Source organism: Canis aureus, chromosome 1 (assembly GCF_053574225.1).
Source record: "Canis aureus isolate CA01 chromosome 1, VMU_Caureus_v.1.0, whole genome shotgun sequence".
Taxonomy (NCBI): domain Eukaryota; kingdom Metazoa; phylum Chordata; class Mammalia; order Carnivora; family Canidae; genus Canis; species Canis aureus.
In genome coordinates, this window is record NC_135611.1 from 420,100 (window position 1) to 433,232 (window position 13,133).

The window sequence follows — 13,133 nt, forward strand, 5'->3', positions numbered from 1 at the left end:
CGTTGGGGGAATAGCATGTGTAACCATTGAGCCTGAACTCACGTGTATCTGAGTTGAATACATCGTTTTTCACCGGCCTTCTTCAATCAGAGTGTAGCTAGGTTCCTACTCCCATGTACCAGTGGGGAGCAGACATCTGCCTCCCATGCTTACTTCTGAGAGTTGAGCTTACGGCCTGTACCTCCACATCCTGCCGGCAGTTACCCTTCGCTTCTAAAAGGCCTAGACCTGCTGTGTGACGGAAGTGTTGGGAGAGGTAATTGGAGTCTCCAGGCACACAAGACTAGTGCCTCCAAGCTCAATCCAGCGAATTCCTAGTAATTCCTGTGGTAGACTGGTGCTACATACTAAGTTCAATATATGTGAGAATGTAGCTAACGCCTTGTGCAAAAGCATCTTACTTCTGAGAGTTGAGCTCACCCTCAGTCCCTCACAGTTCGACAAGGCCTGCAGAGTGAGTTTCCACGTCTTCACCAGAGACGTTTGCCAAAGCTTGTGATACACCACTTAACAATGTAGACCTGGACGGTATCTCCAGGTGCAGTAGAGTGGTAATCTTGGAACCTACTGACTCAGAATACTGCTACCTTCTCACTGCCATAAGAACGCAGCTAGGTGAGAGCTGGCTTCAAGGCCTGCTTCCCTGTGAGAGCTGAGGTCAGGGCACAACCCTCCCGCATCCTGCCTCACTGTAGACGAAGCTGCTAACATCCTTATGTTAGGTGCTGGGACACGTTGGGGGAATAGCATGTGTAACCATTGAGCCTGAACTCACGTGTATCTGAGTTGAATACAGCGTTTTCCACGGGCCTTCTTCAATCAGAGTGTAGCTAGGTTCCTACTCCCATGTACCAGTGGGGAACAGACATCTGCCTCCCATGCTTACTTCTGAGAGTTGAGCATACGGCCTGTACCTCCACATCCTTCCGGCAGTTACCCTTCGCTTCTAAAAGGCCTAGACCTGTTGCGTGACGGAAGTGTTGGGAGAGGTAATTGGAGTCTCCAGGCACACAAGACTAGTGCCTCCAAGCTCAATCCAGCGAATTCCTAGTAATTCCTGTGGTAGACTGGTGCTACATACTAAGTTCAAAATATGTGAGAATGTAGCTAACGCCTTGTGCAAAAGCATCTTACTTCTGAGAGTTGAGCTCAGCCTCAGTCCCTCACAGTTCCACATGGCCTGCAGAGTGAGTTTCGCACGTCTTCACCAGAGACCTTTGCCAAAGGCTTGTGAGACGCAACTTAACAATGCAGACCTGGACGGTATCTCCAGGTGCAGTAGAGTGGTAATCTTGGAACCTCCTGACTCAGAATACTGCTACCTTCTCACTGCCATAAGAACGCAGCTAGGTGAGAACTGGCTTCTAGGCCTGCTTCCCTGTGAGAGCTGAGGTCAGGGCACAACCCTCCCGCATCCTGCCACACTGTAGACGAAGCTGCTAACATCCTTATATTAGGTGCTGTGACACGTTGGGGGAACAGCATGTGTAACCATTGAGCCTGAACTCACGCGTATCTGAGTTGAATATAGCGTTTTCCACCGGCCTTCTTCAATCAGAGTGTAGCTAGGTTCCTACTCCCATGTACCAGTGGGGAGCAGACATCTGCCTCCCATGCTTACTTCTGAGAGTTGAGCTTACGGCCTGTACCTCCACATCCTGCCGGCAGTTACCCTTCGCTTCTAAAAGGCCTAGACCTGCTGCGTGACGGAAGTGTTGGGAGAGGTAATTGGAGTCTCCAGGCACACAAGACTAGTGCCTCCAAGCTCAATCCAGCGAATTCCCAGTAATTCCTGTGGTAGACTGGTGCTACATACTAAGTTCAATATATGTGAGAATGTAGCTAACGCCTTGTGCAAAAGCATCTTACTTCTGAGAGTTGAGCTCACCCTCAGTCCCTCACAGTTCCACAAGGCCTGCAGAGTGAGTTTCGCACGTCTTCACCAGAGACCTTTGCCAAAGGCTTGTGAGACGCAACTTAACAATGCAGACCTGGACGGTATCTCCAGGTGCAGTAGAGTGGTAATCTTGGAACCTCCTGACTCAGAATACTGCTACCTTCTCACTGCCATAAGAACGCAGCTAGGTGAGAGCTGGCTTCAAGGCCTGCTTCCCTGTGAGAGCTGAGGTCAGGGCACAACCCTCCCGCATCTTGCCTCACTGTAGACGAAGCTGCTAACATCCTTATGTTAGGTGCTGGGACACGTTGGGGGAATAGCATGTGTAACCATTGAGCCTGAACTCACGTGTATCTGATTTGAATACCGTGTTTTCCACCGGCCTTCTTCAATCAGAGTGTAGCTAGGTTCCTACTCCCATGTACCAGTGGGGAGCAGACATCTGCCTCCCATGCTTACTTCTGAGAGTTGAGCTTACAGCCTGTACCTCCACATCCTGCCTGCAGGTACCCTTCGCTTCTAAAAGGCCTAGAACTGTTGCGTGACGGAAGTGTTGGGCGAGGTAATTGGAGTCTTCAGGCACACAAGACTAGTGCCTCCAAGCTCAATCCAGCTATTTCCTAATAATTCCTGTGGTAGACGGGTGCTACATACTAAGTTCAATATATGTGAGAATGTAGCTAACGCCTTGTCCAAAAGCATCTTACTTCTGAGAGTTGAGCTCACCCTCAGTCCCTCACAGTTCCACACTACCTGCAGAGTGATTTTCGCACGTCTTCACCATAGACGTTTGCCAAAGGCTTGTGAGACGCCACTTAACAATGCACCTGGATGATCTCTCCAGGTGCATTAGAGTGGTAATCTTGGAACCTGCTGACTCAGAATACTGCTACCTTCTCACTGCGATAAGAACGCAGCTAGGTGAGAGCTGGCTTCTAGGCATGCTTCCCTGTGAGAGCTGAGGTCAGGGCACAACCTTCCCGCATCCTGCCTGACTGTAGACGTAGCTGCTAACATCTTTATGTTTGGTGCTGGGACAGGTTGGGGGAATAGCATGTGTAACCATTGAGCCTGAACTCACGTGTTTCTGAGTTGAATACAGCGTTTTCCAACGGCCGTCTTCAATCAGAGTGTAGCTAGGTTCCTACTCCCATGAACTAGTGGGTAGCAGACAACTGCCTCCCATGCTTACTTCTGAGAGATGAGCTTACGGCCTGTACCTCCACATACTGCCTGCAGGTACCCTTCGCTTCTAAAAGGCCTAGAACTGTTGAGTGAAGGAAGTGTTGGGAGAGGTAATTGGAGTCTCCAGGCACACAAGACTAGTGCCTCCAAGCTCAATCCAGCGAATTCCTAATAATTCCTGTGGTAGACTGGTGCTACATACTAAGTTCAATATATGTGAGAATGTAGCTAACGCCTTGTGCAAAAGCATCTTACTTCTGAGAGTTGAGCTCACCCTCAGTCCCTCACAGTTCCACAAGGCCTGCAGAGTGAGTTTCGCACGTCTTCACCAGAGACCTTTGCCAAAGGCTTGTGAGACGCAACTTAACAATGCAGACCTGGACGGTATCTCCAGGTGCAGTAGAGTGGTAATCTTGGTACCTCCTGACTCAGAATACTGCTACCTTCTCACTGCCATAAGAACGCAGCTAGGTGAGAGCAGGCTTCTAGGCATGCTTCCCTGTGAGAGCTGAGGTCAGGACACAACACTCCCGCATCTTGCCTGACTCTAAACGAAGCTGCTAACATCCTTATGTTAGGTGCTGGGACACGTTGGTGGAATAGCATGTGTAACCATTGAGCCTGAACTCACGTGTATCTGATTTGAATACCGTGTTTTCCACCGGCCTTCTTCAATCAGAGTGTAGCTAGGTTCCTACTCCCATGTACCAGTGGGGAGCAGACATCTGCCTCCCATGCTTACTTCTGAGAGTTGAGCTTACAGCCTGTACCTCCACATCCTGCCTGCAGGTACCCTTCGCTTCTAAAAGGCCTAGAACTGTTGCGTGACGGAAGTGTTGGGTGAGGTAATTGGAGTCTTCAGGCACACAAGACTAGTGCCTCCAAGCTCAATCCAGCGATTTCCTAGTAATTCCTGTGGTAGACTGGTGCTACATACTAAGTTCAATATATGTGAGAATGTAGCTAACGCCTTTTCCAAAAGCATCTTACTTCTGAGAGTTGAGCTGAATCTTAGTCCCTCACAGTTCCACACTACCTGTAGAGTGAGTTTCGCACATTTTCACCATAGACGTTTGCCAAAGGCTTGTGAGATGCAACTAACAATGCAGACCGGGACGGTATCTCCAGGTGCAGTAGAGTGGTAATCTTGGTATCTCCTGACTCAGAATACTGCTACCTTCTCACTGCCATAAGAACGCAGCTAGGTGAGAGCTGGCTTCTAGGCATGCTTCCCTGTGAGAAATGAAGTCAGGGCACAACCCTCCCGCATCCTGCCTGACTGTAGACGTAGCTGCTAACATCCTTATGTTAGTGGCTGGGAGAATTTGCGGGAAAAGCATGTGTAAGCATTGGGCCTGAACTCACGTGTATCTGAGTTGAATACAGCGATTTCCAAAGACCGGCTTCAATCAGAGTGTAGCTAGGTTCCAACTCCAATGTCCGAGTGGGTAGCCGACCTCTGCCTCCCATGCATACACACTTCTGAGAGTTGAGCTTATGGCCTGTAACCCTACATCCTGCCTGCAGGTACCTTTCGCTTCCAAAGGGCCAAGGCTCCCTGCTTGACGGAAGTGTTGGGAGAGGTAATTGGAATCTCCCGGCACACAAGACTAGTGCCTCAAAGCTCAATCCAGCGATTTCCTAGTAATTCCTGTGGTAGACTGGTGCTACATACTAAGTTCCATATGTGAGAAGGTAGCTGAACGCCTTGTCCAAAAGCATCTTACTTCTGAGAGTTGAGCTCACCCTCAGTCCCTCACAGTTCCACACTGCCTGCAGAGTGAGCTTCTCACGTCTTCACCAGAGACGTTTGCCAGAGGCTTCTGAGACGCAAGTTAACAATGCAGACCTCGACGGTATCTCCAGGTGCAGTAGAGTGGTAATCTTGGAACCTCCTGACTCAGAATCCTCCTACCTTCACACTGCCATAAGAATGCAGCTCGTAGAGACCTGGCTTCTAGTCATGCTTCCTTGTGAGAGCTGAGTTCAGGGCAGAACCCTCACGCATCCTGCCTGACTGTAGACGTAGCTGCTAACATCCTTATGTTAGTAGCTGGGAGAGTTTGCGGGAAAAGCATGTGTAAGCGTTGGGCCTGAACTCACGTGTATCTGAGTTGAATATATCGATTTCCAAAGACCGGCTTCAATCAGAGTGTAGCTAGGTTCCAACACGCATGTACGAGTGGGTAGCAGATCTTTGCCTCCCATGCATACACAATTCTGAGAGTTGAGCTTATGGCCTGTAACCCTACATCGTGCCTGCAGGTACCTTTCGCTTCCAAAAGGCCTAGGCCCGCTGCTTGACGGAAGTGTCGGGAGAGGTAATTGGAATCTCCCGGCACCCAAGACTAGTGCCTCCAAGCTCAATCCAGCTATTTCCTAATAATTCCTGTGGTAGACTGGTGCTACATACTAAGTTCCATACGTGAGAAGGTAGCTGAACGCCTTGTCCAAAAGCATCTTACTTCTGAGAGTTGAGCTCACCATCAGTCCCTCACAGTTCCACACTGCCTGCAGAGTGAGTTTCGTATGTCTTCACCAGAAACGTTTGCCAGAGGCTTCTGAGACGCAATTTAACAATGGAGACCTGGACAGTATCTCCAGGTGCAGTAGAGTGGTAATCTTGGAACCTCCTGACTCAGAATACTGCTACCTTCTCACTGTGATAAGAACGCAGCTAGTTGAGAGCTGGCTTCTAGGCATGCTTCCCTGTGAGAGCTGAGGACAGGGCAGAACCTTCCCGCATCCTTCCCGCCTGTAGACTTAGCTGCTAATATCCTAATGTTATGTGCTGGGAGAAGTTGTGAGAAACGCATGTGGAAGGCACAGGCCTATACTCATGTGTATATGTGTTGAATATGGCGATGTCCAATGGCCTTCTTTATTCAGTGTAGCTAGGTTCTTTTTTTTTTATTAATTTATTTATTTATGATAGTCACACACACACACAGAGAGAAAGAGAGAGAGAGAGGCAGAGACAAAGGCAGAGGGAGAAGCAGGCTCCATGCACCGGGAGCCCGATGTGGGATTCGATCCAGGGTCTCCAGGATTGCTCCCTGGGCCTAAGGCATGCGCTAAACCCCTGCACCACCCAGGGATCCCTGTAGCTAGGTCCTAACTCCCATATATGAGTGGATAGCAGACTTCTACCTCCCAGGCATACACACTTCTGAGAGTTGAGCTTAGGCCTGTACCTCCCACATCCTACCTGCAGGTACACTTCGCTCTTAACAAGCCTAGGCTCGATGGGTTACTGAAGAGTTGTGAGAGGTAATTGCAAGGTGCAGGCCCACATGACTAGTGCCTCCAAGCTCAATCCAGCGATTTCCTAGTAATTCCTTTCTTAGACTGGTGCTACATACTAAATTCCATATGTGAGAAGCTAGCTGAACCCCGTGTCCAAAGGCAACTTACTTCTGAGAGTTGAACTCACACCCAGTCCCACCGTTCCAACTGCCTTCAGAATGAGTTTCGAACATGTTGACCAGAGACGTTTTTCAGAAACTGGAGAGACGCAAGTGGAATAATGCAGGCATGGAAAGTGTCTCCAGGTGCAGTAGAGTGGTAATCTTGGAACCTTCTGACTCAGAATGCTGCTACGTTCTCACTGCCATAAGAACGCAGCTAGTTGAAACCAGGCTTCTAGGCATGTTTTGTTGTGAGAATTGAGGTCAAGGCATGACCCTCCCGCATCATAACTGCCTGTAGACATAGGTCCTAGAATCCTTATGTTAGGTGTTGGTAGAGGATGTGTGAAAAGCATGTGGAAGTGACAGGCTTGTACTCTCATGTATCTCATTTCAATGCAGCGATTATGAACATGTATAATGCCTCCTCAACCTTAAAAGCAGGAAAGGATAATAAATAGCAAATATTAGATAAAAATACTTCTTTTATATTAGACACCATATTGCAAGTGCATTTAAAATTAGCAATGCATAACATTTATTTCCTTGACATTTGTCTTCCAAAGAGTTCACAGTGTTTCAGTGTCAGTTAAACCAGGGGAAAAATCTCAGGGAAGAATCCTTCACATAATAACATGATCATTGGTAATAATGTGTCTCAGTTCTTTCCAAATCCATACAGATGCATTTCTTGATGAGTGACTGAGCTGTGAAGAAAGAGATGAGAAACCCTCATCCCTCAGAATTACTTGTGTCAGAATATTTTAACCATAGTACTACGGATAGTAAATTATCCTTATTAACAGGAAATACGTCTCACATTGGAATCTGAGCAATCAGATGGGCAGAGAAAAAATGCTTTGACTGGCTCTTCATCTTTTAAATACAAAGGAGAGCTTTTCTATGTACAAAGTCAGTTTTCAAGATAGCCTTAAAGAATAAGAGTCTGCAGCATGGAATCCCACTGCACAGCCACCCAGGAGGCCCGCGCTCCAGGTCTTCTTGATCCCAAATCCCTGGGCCTGTCCCCCAACACAGGCTGCCACCAGAGGTCATTTGCAATTGCTCTCTTAGGAGCTCCAGGGAAGGGGGAAGGAGCTAGATAGGAAGACGGGATGCGTGGAGGCCAAGAAAATTAAGGCCATTCCACTTTAAGTCCAGTGTTAGCACACGTCCAGCCATCCCAGGCCCCTGCAAAGAAGAGCTGAAATTTCCATTACTTCAGTTACAACAAAAAAACAAAAGTTTATAGCTTAATGTCTTTGAAAGCCCCACATTAGCATAAGAACTGAGCCCAGGCCTAGGGCAGGAAGCCCCTATTAGAATGAGAACAGAGCTCAATGTCCTTGAAGGCCCCATACCAAAATGTAAAGAGAACTTGAGGAATTGCTCCAGCCCTTCTGGAGGTCCCGGAGACCAGCCCTTAAAACTCAGCTAAAACCCACTTCGGGGTCCAAGTCCCTGCTCCGTTGTGTCGGGTGTACTTGGACGCAAGCTTGAGCTTGTAAATAAACCCTGGTGCGTTTGCATCGGTGTCGGCTTCTCAGTGGTTTCTCGGATTCACAATCTTGGGCACAACAGTCTGAGATAAAAAAACAGAACCAAAAGAAGCTCAGACGCAGGCAGAGTGAACGCAGGGTTCTGAGAGAAGCGGCAGAGACCCGGGGGCTTGGGGGCTCTTCTGTGGAGGCCCCTGCAGACTGGTGGGGCGGGATGCTCAGCCCCAGCGCCAGAGGACCCAGCGTCCCCACTCGCATCCCGCCCATCAGCGCCGAGTCTCAGGGAGCAGCACAGCGCCACCCGCTGGAGGCCAGAGGCGCTGACGCCCACCCCGCCTCTGACCCCGCAGATGTGCACCTGAGAATCAGCGCCAAGGCTCATCCCCAGACCCCGCACAGACCACTCGCTGCCACCAAGTTGTCGGACCACAGAGGCTGCAGAGCTTCAGCTCTGCCTGGAAAGTAGGGTTTAGCTTCTTTTGTACTTTGTGATTTATTTTCATTTATTTTCTTTGATTCTTTTTTATTAATTGCTTTATTTTAATTTTTATGTATGTACCTTATATATTTCTTATTTTTACTTTCATGGTACTATAATTGTGTTTCTTATTTTGGGATTTAGAATCTTTTAACAACCAGACCAAAATAATCTGGTGTTTTTTTGGTGAGGGCAGTTGTTATTGTTTTTCTTGGTTTTTCTTTTTCTTCCTTCTTTCTTTTCTGGAAAAAATAATGAGATGGAGAAATTCACCTCCATAAAATAACATGAGGTAGTACTCACAGCCAGGAAGTTCATCAATACACATATATGATGTCTAACTACAGTTTAAAACAATGATTAGAAAGATAGCAGCTAGGGATCCCTGGGTGGCACAGCTGTTTGGCGCCTGTCCTTGGCCCAGGGTGCGATCCTGGAGACCCGGGATCGAATCCCACATCGGGCTTCCGGTGCATGGAGCCTCCTTCTCTCTCTGCCTATGTCTCTGCCTCTCTCTCTTTCTCTCTCTGTGACTATCATAAATAAATAAAAATTAAAAAAAAAAAGGAAAAAAGAAAGATAGCAGCTGGGCTGGAAAAATAACATAGAAGAAAACTAGAGAATCCCTTACTGTAGAACTAAAAGAACTAAAATCTAGTCAGGTCAACGTTAAAAATGCTATAACTGAGATGCAGTCCCAAGTGGAAGCCTTAAAAACAAGAAAGGTTATGGACCACAGAGGCAGACTGAGGGAACTCAGCCACTTATTAAAACAATAACATTCATATCATAGGAGACTCAGAAGATGAAGAGAGAGAAAAGGGGGTAGAAGTTTTATTTGAATGAATTATGTAAACTTCTATAACCTGAGGAAGGACACAGACACTGAAATCGAGAGACAGAGAACTCCCAATAAATTCAACAGAAGCTGACCATCACCCAGGCACCTCAGAGTCAAAGTCACAAAATACACAGACAAGAAAAGAATCCTGAAAGCAGTGGAGGTGGGGCTTGGGGGAGGTAGTCCTTAACCTACAAGGGAAGATGAATCAGTTTGCAGCAGATCTGTCCACAAACTTGGCAAGCCAGAAGGAAGTGGAAGGAAATATTCAATATGCTGAATGGGAAAAGTATGCAGCCAAGAATTCTTTCTTTTGTTTTTTTTAAGAATAATCATCAAAATTTATTTAATCTCCCTAGGAAGAAATTAAAAATTTCTGAACATAAAATGCCATTTTCCTCAATCATAATAGCAAAAATTTATTTTATGTTTTTAATTTTTTTTAAATTGGAGTTCAATTTGTAAGAATTCTTTCTTCAGCAAGGCTGTCATTCAGCATAGAAGGAGAGATAAAGAGTTTCTCAGACAGGCAAAAAATAAAGGAGTTCATGACCATTAAACCAGTCCAGTAAGGAATTTTAAGAGGGACTCTTCTAGTGGGGGAAAAAGACGAAAAGCAAAAAACTAGAAAGGACCAGAGAACATCACCAGCAACACCAACTCTACAGGTAACACAAAGGCACTAAGTTCATATCTTTCAATAATCACTCTGAATGCTGATAGACTAAATGCTCCAATCAAAAGATATAGGGTATCAGAGTGGCTTAAAAAACATGATCCGGGATGCCTGGGTGGCTCAGGGGTTGAGCCTTTGCCTTTGACTCAGGGTGTGATCCTGGAGTCTGGGATTGAGTCCCATATTGGGCTCCTGGTGGGGAGCCTGCTTCTCTCTCTGCCTAATTTTCTGCCTCTCTCTCTCTCTCTCTTAAATAAAATCTTTATTAAAAAAACAAGATCCATCTGTATGCTGCCTACAAGATGCTCACCTTAGACCTATAGACACCAGCAGATTGAAAGCCAGGGGATGGAAAATCATCTATCACGCTAATGGACAGCAAAAGAAAGCTGGAGGACCCATACTTATATCAGACAAACTAGATTTGAAACCAAACCCTGGGGACACCTGGTGGCTCAGTGGTTGAGCATCTGCCTTCGGCTCAGGGTGTGATCCTGGGATCCCAGGATCGAGTCCCACATCGCCCTCCCTTTGGGGAGCCTGCCTCTACCCCTAACCCTAACTGCAAACCTAAGCCCAACCCTAACTCTAACCATAACCCTAACCCCAACTCCTAACCTCCTGCCCTAATCCCTAAAGCCTAAACCCTAACCCTAACTCTAAATCCTGTCCCTAACCCTAACCCCTTTCCCTAATCCCTAACCCCCATCCTAACTCCTAACCACTGACCCTTACCCTTATCCCTCACCCTAACCTCTAATCTGTAACCATAAGCCTAATCACTAACCCCTAACATCTGACTTAACCCTAACCACTAACTGCCTCCCTTCCCCTGACCCTACCATTAATTCTACCCATTCACTTACCCTGTGGTTCTGAGTAGTCCCTTCTGATGTGGACGTGGCCCCCAAAGGTGTCTCCAGAGTCCTCCAGGGGGTCCTGAGGAAGCCGGGCTCCTGTGAATGCGGACGCGGCCCCACGTGTTCCTGAGTCATAGTCAGCGGGTCCTGAGGACGACCGGGCTCCTGTCACTGTGGACTATGCCTCACATCCTCTGGAAGCCTCACAGCAGGTCCTCAGGAGGCCGGGGGCTCCTGTCACCCTGGACATGGCCCCACGTCCCCCCGAAAACTCACTGCGGGTCCTGAGGAGGCTGTGGGCTCCTGGCAGCATAGACGCAGCCCCATATGTCCCAAAGCCAAGTGCATGTCCTGAGGAGGACGGGGGTCCTGTCAGTGTTGACGTGGCCCCAGATTTTCCTCAAGCCTCACCATAAGACCTGAGGAGGTTCGGGGCTCCTGTCAGCATGGATGTGGCCCCAAAGCTTCCCAAAACTTCAGAGGGGGTCCTGAGGAGGCCGGAGACCTGTCAGTGTGGATGCGGTCCCCACATCTTTCTTAGGCCCTAACAAGGCTGGGGTCTTCTGTCCGCATGGACACATCCCCATATTTCCCAAAGTCTACACCGGGGGTCCTGAGGAGGTCAGCGTCCTGTCAGTGTGGACGTGGCCCCACATCCTCCCGAAGCCTCACCGTGGGTTCTGAGGAAGCCGGGGCTCCTGTCAACATGGATGTGGCCCCCATCTTCCAGAAGCCTCAACTTGGGTCCTGAGGAGCCCGGGAGCTCCTGCCAGAGTGGACGCGGCGCCACATCTTCCTGAAGCCTCCCCGCGGGTCCTGAGTAGGCCCAGGGGCTCATGTCAGTGTGGATGCGGGCCCACATCTTCCTGAAGCCTTACCGTGGGTCCTGAGGAGGCCCAGGGGCTCCTGTCGCGTGGATGCGGGCCCACAGCTTCCTGAAGCCTCACCGCGGGTCCTGAGGAGACCGGGACTCCTGACAGCGTGAACGCGGCCCAATGTGCTACTGAAGCCTCACCGCGGGGCCTGAGGAGGCTGGGGCTCATCAGCGTGGACGCGACCCTACGTCCTCCTCAGGCCTCACAAGCACAGGCCGGCTCCTGTTAGTGCAGGCGGAGGAGGCTTACTGCGCATGCACGCTCCTTGGGCGGGGCCTGGAGTCGGGCGCCATCTGCGGGACACTTTCGCACTGCAGGAGGCCATGCAGGAGGCGGCCTCCCCATCCCTAGGGCCGCACCTGCCTCCTTCCAGGCTCCAGCTGAGGCCTGTGAGCTTCGGAAACGTCTCACTGAAATGGAGCCCAACACCCGGACAGAGTCACCAGGTCCGGGTGAGGACCAGGCAAGGACCAGAATCACCAGGTCCAAGTGAGGTCCACGTGGGGACCTAAGTCACCAGGTATGGGTGAGGCTCCGGTGGGGACCAGAATCACCATGTCCAGGTGAGGTGCAGGTGGCAACCACACTCACCAGGTCCCAGTGAGGCCCAGGTGGGGACCAGAAGCACCAGGTACAGGGGAGGCCCTTGAAAGAACCAGAGTCAACAGTTCGAGGTGAGGCGCAGGTGGCAACCAGAGTCAGCAGGTCCAAGTCAGGCCAAAGTGGGGTTCACAGTCACCAGGTCAGGGTGAGACCCAGAGGGGAACCAGAGTCACCTGGTCCAGATGAGGTCCAGTTGTGGAACATAGTCACCAGGTCCCAATTATGCCCAGTTGAGGACCATGGTCAACAGGGCCAGGTGAGGCCCAGATGGGGATCAGAGTCACCAGGTCCAAGTGAGGCCCAGGTGGGGACCACAGTCACCAGATCCAGGGTAGTCTCAGGTGCCGACCAGAATCACCAGGTCCAGGTGAGGCCCAGGTAAGGACCAGAGTTACCAGGTCGAGGTGAGTCCCAGGTGGGGAACACAATAACCATGTCCCAATGATATCCACCTCAGGACCAGAGTCACCAGGTCCTCTTGAGGACCAAGTGGGGACCAGATTCACCAGGTCCAGGTGAGGCCCAGGTGGAGACCAGAGTTACCAGTTAAAGGTGAGTCTAGGAGGACAGCACGGTCACCAGGTCTAGGTGTGGTCCATGTGAGAACCAGATCACCAGGTACAGGTGAGGCGCAGGTGGGAACCAGAGTCAGCAGGTCTGGGTGAGGCCAAGGTGGGGACCACAGTCACCAGGTCCAGATGAAACCAAGCTGAGGACCAGAGTCACCAAATCCAGGTGAGGCCCGGGGGGAGTGGGACTGGAGTCACTAGGTACAGGTGAGGCTAGAAGAACAGCAGAGACACCAGGTTCAG